Source organism: Podarcis liolepis, assembly GCF_965112155.1.
Source record: "Podarcis liolepis genome assembly, chromosome: 11".
Lineage (NCBI taxonomy): Eukaryota > Metazoa > Chordata > Lepidosauria > Squamata > Lacertidae > Podarcis > Podarcis liolepis.
This window is the reverse complement of record NC_139565.1, coordinates 8,761,762-8,772,875: the sequence shown is the minus strand read 5'-3', so window position 1 is coordinate 8,772,875 and position 11,114 is coordinate 8,761,762.

Sequence of the window (11,114 nt, the reverse complement as noted above, 5' to 3'; positions counted from 1 at the left end):
TCAGGTGTACTACATTTTGAGACTTTCCAGTCGCTGAGCTTGCCTCAAGGGGACATGGCTTCGTGCAGAATATTTGCACTTTGTCAGTCACAAAGAAAAGCAGATTAAGAGGATGGGAAACTGCTTTTAACCCATGACCATGTACAATGTGCTCCCAGCTTGGCAGATTACATCTGCCCTGTAGCTGTAAGGCTTCAGCTCTGCAGTCACTTGCTGTGGTGTAATCCCACCCTAGTTAGTAGGACTTTTCTGGGGTAAGTGGCTTGAGGATTGCAGCCTTAAGAGAGTCAAAGATTTACTTTTACACAGATCAGAGCAGCAAATCTGTCTAGACAAGCAATTTACAGTGCAGTAAATCTTTTTGCTTAAGTGAAACATTGATCTCCAGTGTTGTAAACACTCTTATTATCATGACTGGCAGGACAGACAGGGCCCTACTGTTCTCAAAAGACCACCCGCAAGAGAAAGAATTTGATGTGCCGTTTGCCTGAAATACTTTATTGTGGTGTCGCAGCAAAGCCTGAAGGAACTTCTGGAGCGATCTAGGGCAGATTGGGCCTTGGAGCTGGAATGGCGGCACGTATTTTCAGGATACATGCCTTTTCCGAAAGTAGCTGCTTAGAAAAATTCAGCTGGGTTTCTGTGCCAAATGCAACTGCAAAAGCAATGACAAGATAATGAAATACACAGAGACTTTTTCTCACACTTGTCTTAAATCCTCCCATCGCTTGACCTTGTTGAAATGATAAAGCCAGGAATCTGTCTATTACAGCTCTCTGAGCTATTGAAAATGACACTGGGGTTATTAATCTATTGTTTTATACAACAACTATTCTAAGATAAGTCAGCTATTGCTGGAAAATATTTTTATTTATCACCTTTGTAAGGTAAAGCTAAAGGGACTCCTGACCATTAGGTCCAGTCGTGGCCGACTCTGGGGTTGCGGCGCTCATCTCGCTTTATTGGCCAAGGGAGCTGGCGTACAGCTTCCAGGTCATATGGCCAGCATGACAAAGCCGCTTCTGGCGAACCAGAGCAGCGCACGGAAACGTCGTTTACCTTCCCGCTGGAGCGGTACTTAAGATAAGATAAATTTATTGTCATTGTCCGTATATACACAGTATACACAACAACGAAAATCAAACACCCACCCAAAGACCGGGTTCACATATACATTTGCACGTATCTCCGACACTCTCATCCTATTCAGACATAATCTATAAAACATAACATAATCCAAAATATAGCATGACCTATTACAGGCATAACATAACCTGAAACCTATCTCATTCCTTCCTACTCCCTGCTTGCTAAACCTTGCAACTGGCCCTGAGATCATTATTTAGTGCAATCAGAGCTCTTGGATAGAAACTATTCAGAAGGCGTGTGGTTCGTGTTTTCATCGTCCTATATCTTCTGCCCGAAGGCAATAGTTCAAAGAAGTTGTGAGCAGGGTGGGTGGGATCTCTCAGAATATTATGTGACTTCTTCAAGATGCGAGACGTGAAGATCTCATCCAGGGTTGGTAGTCGGAGCCCAATAACATTCTGGGCAATTTTAATTGTTCTCTGTAAAGCTTTTTTATCCATTTCAGAGCTGCTCCCATACCACGATAATATACTATAGGTTAAGACACTCTCGATGGTACTATGATAATAGGACAGAAGTAGGTGCTGGGATAGATTCAGTCCCCTGAGCATTCTCAGGAATGTACTTATTTATGTACTTGCACCTTGACGTGCTTTTAAACTGCTAGGTTGGCAGGAGCAGGGACCGAGCAACGGGAGCTCACCCCCATCGCGGGGATTCGAACCGCTGACCTTCTGATCGGCAAGCCCTAGGCTCTGTGGTTTAACCCACGGCGTCCCTTTGTATTCCACCTTTATTCTAACGAGCTCAGGGTTTTGCACATTGTTCTCTGATCACATTTATCCTTAATGATAATCCTGTGAGGCAGTTCAGACTGAAGGCGGGTACACCCAGTGAATTCACCGAGTTTGTGAAGATTTGAATTCAGATTCTTCCAGTCTCCGTTCAATATTCTAACCGCTACATTACACTGCGTTTATATCAGGAGTTCTCTCCTTCCCATGAGAAGTGCTTGCCGCAAATGTCAATAAGGAAGAAAAAACAGATTGGAATTTACCTTAGTATGGCCCACTCAGTTTTAGAAGATCACAGAGTAAGATGGCACACACACACACACACACACAAAACCCCCCATTTTTAAAACCGCAGTGTGGGGTAGTGGTTAGAGTACTGGACTAGGATCTCTGAGGCTAGGATTCACATCTCGACTCAGCTGTGCAGCCAACTCGGTGCCCTTATGCCAGGCACAGTCTCTCTGTCTAATCTACTTTATAGAGTTGTTTTGAGGATAAATGGAGAAGTGGGTTAGAACCAGCTTTTTGGAAGAAAGAGGGGATATAAATTGAATAAATAAATAAATCCCTATGTTTTTCACTTGCTGAGGTGAGCACTCTTGGATTTCCTGCTTCGGAAAGCAAAGATTCTTGAGCCATGGAGCAGCTCTTCCTTCAAGGAAATTACCGGTATTTCTCTTATGGCAAAATCAGCCATTGGCCCATTTTTCCTCATGACCAGTTCCGCATGCTGAGAGTCCATAAAGAATTCGGCATCTTTCTCTTCGAAATGCACAACATACAACAAAAGCCACGTTTATAGTGCCACGATAATTCAAACAACTGCTGACCACTTTGTGGTAAAGTAACCACATGAATACTACACTATTTTGATTATACTTCAAAAAATATATATCCCATCCTTCCTCCCAGTTACTCAGGGTTATTCATCCTCTTATTTTATCCACACAACAACCCTATGAGAGGGTTCCATGTAATTTCACCACAGTTCTGATCAGGGAGAGGAGCAATGAGAATAGGAATCACTATGGCATTAATTTTCCAATAAGGGGAGGGTGGCGGCAGAAATCTTATTTCTGCTAATTTGTCAAAACTGTGTGGCACAGATACAATGTCACTTCTGTTTAATGAGATCGACTGGTACAGAAATTTCTGTAGTGCTGGCCTGTTGTTTCCCCCTATTCCATAAAAATACTTTCAACAGTAACGCAATTGTTTTCGCGAAAAATGCAAGAAGGGCTGATAGTGAACTTATCATTTGGGACTATTTAGAGAATCTGAAAAACAGTAATACTTTGTTGCCTTGAAACGAGTCGCTGGTTGTGAAAGCTGGTTGCCTTCTCAATGCATTGTATGCTTAAGGTTAGATGGTATTTCTGACAAGAAATTGTTTTTAAAAATAAAAATGGGCAAATAGCAACTCTCCCTATACCCTGCTTCTGTCCTGGAAGACATTGTCCCCTGCTGATGCTTTTTGTGAAGAAATATGTAGCTGATGGCAAGCTCAGGATACAAAAATGCAATTAAAATCACATCTAATCTGATCCTGAAGAACAGCATTTTGGCTTCTTCCTTTCCCCAAACCCTGTGAATTCATGTCAGCCTTTACACAGCTCAATCTGCCTGGGATGGTTTCCACCAGAAATATATATTGCCTCTTACTCGCAAATGACCTGCATGAACAGGCATTATGAGACGAGCAGCAGCAGCAAGCACACAGACTGGCTGCATTAATCTCAAGGCAACATCAATCAAGAACCTAAACGAGCATTTAATTGAGTAAATTCCAGACGGATTATCTGAGGGTGCTTCCAGACCAGGGTGGTGGTGGTTAAATGTGGAATCAGTGCTGCTGATTATGGCGTGTGGATGACTCCATAAAAGAGCCCAGTCATGCAGCTATTTTCTGAGTCTTGATCAGTCTGTTTTGTCTTCTCGTCTTCTTGTCTTGTCCTACCTCTTGCTGCCATGCTGCTCTCCTGCAGCCATTTTGTATTCTCTCAATGTAATTTTTGCTGTCTGCTGGTTCTCAGCTAGCAGCACATGAGTTCGGTCTCCATAGGAAATAAACTCACAGTTTCTTTGTGTAACTACTAAGTAGAGTCTGCCTTTCAGGGATCAAAGCGTGAAACGAAATAAAGTGAGTAAACTTTTTGTTACTTTGCTCAGAAAGACTTTTGTGTCTTTATACTTTTAAGTAGGATTAAAGGGGACACCAGGAAATAATCTTAACTAAGAGATTCAAATGAATATGCAAACTAGCTTCCAGCTAGTTTTTGCTTTGCTACATGAATTCACTATAATAAAAAATCCCTAAGCCCCGGGGTCACAATTTCAGCAATAATCTGACTTTTGGCAATTCACTCAAAAATGGTGCCAGCAGGTTGCAAAGGCTCCCCTGAAAGCTTTGGTGATGGAAACAGAAGGCTTTTTATCACAGGACAAGAAATCCGCCCTCGAAAACCAAACCCGCGGAAAATATTTTTTTGAAAAAATCCCTAAGCCCCGGGGTCACAATTTCAGCAAAAATCTGACTTTTGGCAATTCACTCAAAAATGGTGCCAGCACGTTGCAAATGCTCCCCTGAAAGGTTTGGCGATGGAAACAGAAGGCTTTTTATCACAGGACAAGAAATCAGCCCTCAACAACTTAACCTGCGGAAAATATTTTTTTCAAAAAATCCCTAAGCCCCGGGGTCACAATTTCAGCAAAAATCTGACTTTTGGCAATTCACTCAAAAATGGTGCCAACCGGTTGCAAATGATCCCCTGAAAGGTTTGGCAGTCGAAACTGGAAGCTTTTTATCACAGGACAAGAAATCAGCCCTCAACAACTTAACCGGCGGAAAATATTTTTTTCAAAAAATACCTAAGCCCCGGGGTCACAATTTCAGCAAAAATCTGACTTTTGGCAATTCACTCAAAAATGGTGCCAACCGGTTGCAAATGATCCCCTGAAAGGTTTGGCAGTCGAAACAGAAGGCTTTTTATCACAGGACAAGAAATCAGCCCTCAACAACTTAACCGGCGGAAAATATTTTTTTGAAAAAATCCCTAAGCCCCGGGGTCACAATTTCAGCAAAAATCTAACTTTTGGCAATACAATCAAAAATGGTGCCAACCGGTTGCAAATGATCCCCTGAAAGGTTTGGCAGTCGAAACAGAAGGCTTTTTATCACAGGACAAGAAATCAGCCCTCAACAACTTAACAGGCGGAAAATATTTTTTTGAAAAAATCCCTAAGCCCTGGGGTCACAATTTCAGCAAAAATCTGACTTTTGGCAATTCACTCAAAAATGGTGCTAGCAGGTTGCAAAGGCTCCCCTGAAAGCTTTGGCGATGGAAACAGAAGGCTTTTTATCACAGGACAAGAAATAAGCCCTCGAAAATATAACCTGCGGAAAATATTTTTTTGAAAAAATCCCTAAGCCCCGGGGTCACAATTTCAGCAAAAATCTGACTTTTGGCAATTCACTCAAAAATGGTGCCAACCAGTTGCAAATGCTCCCCGGAAAGGTTTGGCGATGGAAACAGAAGGCTTTTTATCACAGGACAAGAAATCAGCCCTCAACAACTTAACCGGCGGAAATTTTTTTTTTTCCAAAAAATCCCTAAGCCCCGGGGTCACAATTTCAGGAAAAATCTGACTTTTGGCAATTCACTCAAAAATGGTGCCAACCGGTTGCAAATGATCCCCTGAAAGGTTTGGCAGTCGAAACAGAAGGCTTTTTATCACAGGACAAGAAATCAGCCCTCAACAACTTAACCGGCGGAAAATATTTTTTTGAAAAAATCCCTAAGCCCCGGGGTCACAATTTCAGCAAAAATCTGACTTTTGGCAATTCACTCAAAAATGGTGCTAGCAGGTTGCAAAGGCTCCCCTGAAAGCTTTGGCAGTTGAAACAGAAGGCTTTTTATCACAGGACAAGAAATCAGCCCTCAACAACTTAACCGGCGGAAAATATTTTTTTGAAAAAATCCCTAAGCCCCGGGTGTCACAATTTCAGCAACAATCTGACTTTTGGCAATTCACTCAAAAATGGTGCCAACCGGTTGCAAATGCTCCCCTGAAGGGTTTGGCAGTCGAAACAGAAGGCTTTTTATCACAGGACAAGAAATAAGCCCTCGAAAACCTAAACTGCGGAAAATATTTTTTTGAAAAAATCCCTAAGCCCGGGGGTCACAATTTCAGCAAAAATCTGACTTTTGGCAATTCACTCAAAAATGGTGCCAACCAGTTGCAAATGCTCCCCGGAAAGGTTTGGCGATGGAAACAGAAGGCTTTTTATCATAGGACAAGAAATCAGCCCTCAACAAATTAACCGGCGGAAAATATTTTTTTGAAAAAATCCCTAAGCCCCGGGTGTCACAATTTCAGCAACAATCTGACTTTTGGCAATTCACTCAAAAATGGTGCCAACCGGTTGCAAATGATCCCCTGAAAGGTTTGGCAGTCGAAACTGGAAGCTTTTTATCACAGGACAAGAAATCAGCCCTCAACAACTTAACCGGCGGAAAATATTTTTTTGAAAAAATCCCTAAGCCCCGGGGTCACAATTTCAGCAAAAATCTGACTTTTGGCAATTCACTCAAAAATGGTGCCAACCAGTTGCAAATGCTCCCCGGAAAGGTTTGGCGATGGAAACAGAAGGCTTTTTATCATAGGACAAGAAATCAGCCCTCAACAAATTAACCGGCGGAAAATATTTTTTTGAAAAAATCCCTAAGCCCCGGGTGTCACAATTTCAGCAACAATCTGACTTTTGGCAATTCACTCAAAAATGGTGCCAACCGGTTGCAAATGATCCCCTGAAAGGTTTGGCAGTCGAAACTGGAGGCTTTTTATCACAGGACAAGAAATCAGCCCTCAACAACTTAACCGGCGGAAAATATTTTTTTGAAAAAATCCCTAAGCCCCGGGGTCACAATTTCAGCAAAAATCTGACTTTTGGCAATTCACTCAAAAATGGTGCCAACCAGTTGCAAATGCTCCCCGGAAAGGTTTGGCGATGGAAACAGAAGGCTTTTTATCATAGGACAAGAAATCAGCCCTCAACAAATTAACCGGCGGAAAATATTTTTTTGAAAAAATCCCTAAGCCCCGGGGTCACAATTTCAGCAAAAATCTGACTTTTGGCAATTCACTCAAAAATGGTGCCAACCAGTTGCAAATGCTCCCCGGAAAGGTTTGGCGATGGAAACAGAAGGCTTTTTATCACAGGACAAGAAATCAGCCCTCAACAACTTAACCGGCGGAAATTTTTTTTTTTCCAAAAAATCCCTAAGCCCCGGGGTCACAATTTCAGGAAAAATCTGACTTTTGGCAATTCACTCAAAAATGGTGCCAACCGGTTGCAAATGATCCCCTGAAAGGTTTGGCAGTCGAAACAGAAGGCTTTTTATCACAGGACAAGAAATCAGCCCTCAACAACTTAACCGGCGGAAAATATTTTTTTGAAAAAATCCCTAAGCCCCGGGGTCACAATTTCAGCAAAAATCTGACTTTTGGCAATTCACTCAAAAATGGTGCTAGCAGGTTGCAAAGGCTCCCCTGAAAGCTTTGGCGATGGAAACAGAAGGCTTTTTATCACAGGACAAGAAATAAGCCCTCGAAAATCTAACCTGCAGAAAATATTTTTTTGAAAAAATCCCTAAACCCCGGGGTCACAATTTCAGCAAAAATCTGACTTTTGGCAATTCATTCAAAAATGGTGCCAGCAGGTTGCAAATGCTCCCCTGAAAGCTTTGGCGATGGAAACAGAAGGCTTTTTATCACAGGACAAGAAATCAGCCCTCAACAACTTAACCGGCGGAAAATATTTTTTTGAAAAAATCCCTAAGCCCCGGGGTCACAATTTCAGCAAAAATCTGACTTTTGGCAATTCACTCAAAAATGGTGCTAGCAGGTTGCAAAGGCTCCCCTGAAAGCTTTGGCGATGGAAACAGAAGGCTTTTTATCACAGGAGAAGAAATCAGCCCTCAACAACTTAACCGGCGGAAAATATTTTTTTGAAAAAATCCCTAACCCCCAGGGTCACAATTTCAGCAAAAATCTGACTTTTGGCAATTCACTCAAAAATGGTGCTAGCAGGTTGCAAATGCTCCCCTGAAAGCTTTGGCAGTTGAAACAGAAGGCTTTTTATCACAGGACAAGAAATCAGCCCTCAACAACTTAACCGGCGGAAAATATTTTTTTGAAAAAATCCCTAAGCCCCGGGTGTCACAATTTCAGCAACAATCTGACTTTTGGCAATTCACTCAAAAATGGTGCCAACCGGTTGCAAATGCTCCCCTGAAGGGTTTGGCAGTCGAAACAGAAGGCTTTTTATCACAGGACAAGAAATAAGCCCTCGAAAACCTAAACTGCGGAAAATATTTTTTTGAAAAAATCCCTAAGCCCCGGGGTCACAATTTCAGCAAAAATCTGACTTTTGGCAATTCACTCAAAAATGGTCCCAACCAGTTGCAAATGCTCCCCGGAAAGGTTTGGCGATGGAAACAGAAGGCTTTTTATCATAGGACAAGAAATCAGCCCTCAACAAATTAACCGGCGGAAAATATTTTTTTGAAAAAATCCCTAAGCCCCGGGTGTCACAATTTCAGCAACAATCTGACTTTTGGCAATTCACTCAAAAATGGTGCCAACCGGTTGCAAATGATCCCCTGAAAGGTTTGGCAGTCGAAACTGGAAGCTTTTTATCACAGGACAAGAAATCAGCCCTCAACAACTTAACCGGCGGAAAATATTTTTTTGAAAAAATCCCTAAGCCCCGGGGTCACAATTTCAGCAAAAATCTGACTTTTGGCAATTCACTCAAAAATGGTGCCAACCAGTTGCAAATGCTCCCCGGAAAGGTTTGGCGATGGAAACAGAAGGCTTTTTATCATAGGACAAGAAATCAGCCCTCAACAAATTAACCGGCGGAAAATATTTTTTTGAAAAAATCCCTAAGCCCCGGGTGTCACAATTTCAGCAACAATCTGACTTTTGGCAATTCACTCAAAAATGGTGCCAACCGGTTGCAAATGATCCCCTGAAAGGTTTGGCAGTCGAAACTGGAGGCTTTTTATCACAGGACAAGAAATCAGCCCTCAACAACTTAACCGGCGGAAAATATTTTTTTGAAAAAATCCCTAAGCCCCGGGGTCACAATTTCAGCAAAAATCTGACTTTTGGCAATTCACTCAAAAATCGTGCCAACCAGTTGCAAATGCTCCCCGGAAAGGTTTGGCAATGGAAACAGAAGGCTTTTTATCATAGGACAAGAAATCAGCCCTCAACAAATTAACCGGCGGAAAATATTTTTTTGAAAAAATCCCTAAGCCCCGGGGTCACAATTTCAGCAAAAATCTGACTTTTGGCAATTCACTCAAAAATGGTGCTAGCAGGTTGCAAAGGCTCCCCTGAAAGCTTTGGCGATGGAAACAGAAGGCTTTTTATCACCGGACAAGAAATAAGCCCTCGAAAATCTAACCTGCGGAAAATATTTTTTTGAAAAAATCCCTAAGCCCCGGGGTCACAATTTCAGCAAAAATCTGACTTTTGGCAATTCACTCAAAAATGGTGCTAGCAGGTTACAAATGCTCCCCTGAAAGCTTTGGCGACGGAAACAGAAGGCTTTTTATGACAGGAGAAGAAATCAGCCCTCAACAACTTAACCGGCGGAAAATATTTTTTTGAAAAAATCCCTAAGCCCCGGGGTCACAATTTCAGCAAAAATCTGACTTTTGGCAATTCACTCAAAAATGGTGCCAACCAGTTGCAAAGGCTCCCCTGAAAGCTTTGGCGATGGAAACAGAAGGCTTTTTATCACAGGACAAGAAATAAGCCCTCGAAAATCTAACCGGCGGAATTTTTTTTTTTTCCAAAAAATCCCTAAGCCCCGGGGTCACAATTTCAGGAAAAATCTGACTTTTGGCAATTCACTCAAAAATGGTGCCAACCGGTTGCAAATGATCCCCTGAAAGGTTTGGCAGTCGAAACTGGAGGCTTTTTATCACAGGACAAGAAATCAGCCCTCAACAAATTAACCGGCGGAAAATATTTTTTTGAAAAAATCCCTAAGCCCCGGGGTCACAATTTCAGCAAAAATCTGACTTTTGGCAATTCACTCAAAAATGGTGCCAACCAGTTGCAAATGCTCCCCGGAAAGGTTTGGCGATGGAAACAGAAGGCTTTTTATCATAGGACAAGAAATCAGCCCTCAACAAATTAACCGGCGGAAAATATTTTTTTGAAAAAATCCCTAAGCCCCGGGGTCACAATTTCAGCAAAAATCTGACTTTTGGCAATTCACTCAAAAATGGTGCTAGCAGGTTGCAAAGGCTCCCCTGAAAGCTTTGGCGATGGAAACAGAAGGCTTTTTATCACCGGACAAGAAATAAGCCCTCGAAAATCTAACCTGCGGAAAATATTTTTTTGAAAAAATCCCTAAGCCCCGGGGTCACAATTTCAGCAAAAATCTGACTTTTGGCAATTCACTGAAAAATGGTGCCAACCAGTTGCAAAGGCTCCCCTGAAAGCTTTGGCAATGGAAACAGAAGGCTTTTTATCACAGGACAAGAAATAAGCCCTCGAAAATCTAACCTGCGGAAAATATCTTTTTGAAAAAATCCCTAAGCCCCGGGGTCACAATTTCAGCAAAAATCTGACTTTTGGCAATTCACTCAAAAATGGTGCCAACCAGTTGCCAATGCTCCCCGGAAAGGTTTGGCGATGGAAACAGAAGGCTTTTTATCATAGGACAAGAAATCAGCCCTCAACAACTTAACCGGCGGAAAATACTTTTTTGAAAAAATCCCTAAGCCCCGGGGGTCACAATTTCAGCAAAAATCTGACTTTTGGCAATTCACTCAAAAATGGTGCTAGCAGGTTGCAAAGGCTCCCCTGAAAGCTTTGGTGATGGAAACAGAAGGCTTTTTATCACAGGACAAGAAATCAGCCCTCAACAACTTAACCAGCGGAAAATATTTTTTTGAAAAAATCCCTAAGCCCCGGGGTCACAATTTCAGCAAAAATCTGACTTTTGGCAATTCACTCAAAAATGGTGCTAGCAGGTTGCAAAGGCTCCCCTGAAAGCTTTGGCGATGGAAACAGAAGGCTTTTTATCACAGGACAAGAAATAAACCCTCAACAACTTAACCAGCGGAAAATATTTTTTTGAAAAAATCCCTAAGCCCCGGGGTCACAATTTCAGCAAAAATCTGACTTTTGGCAATTCACTCAAAAATG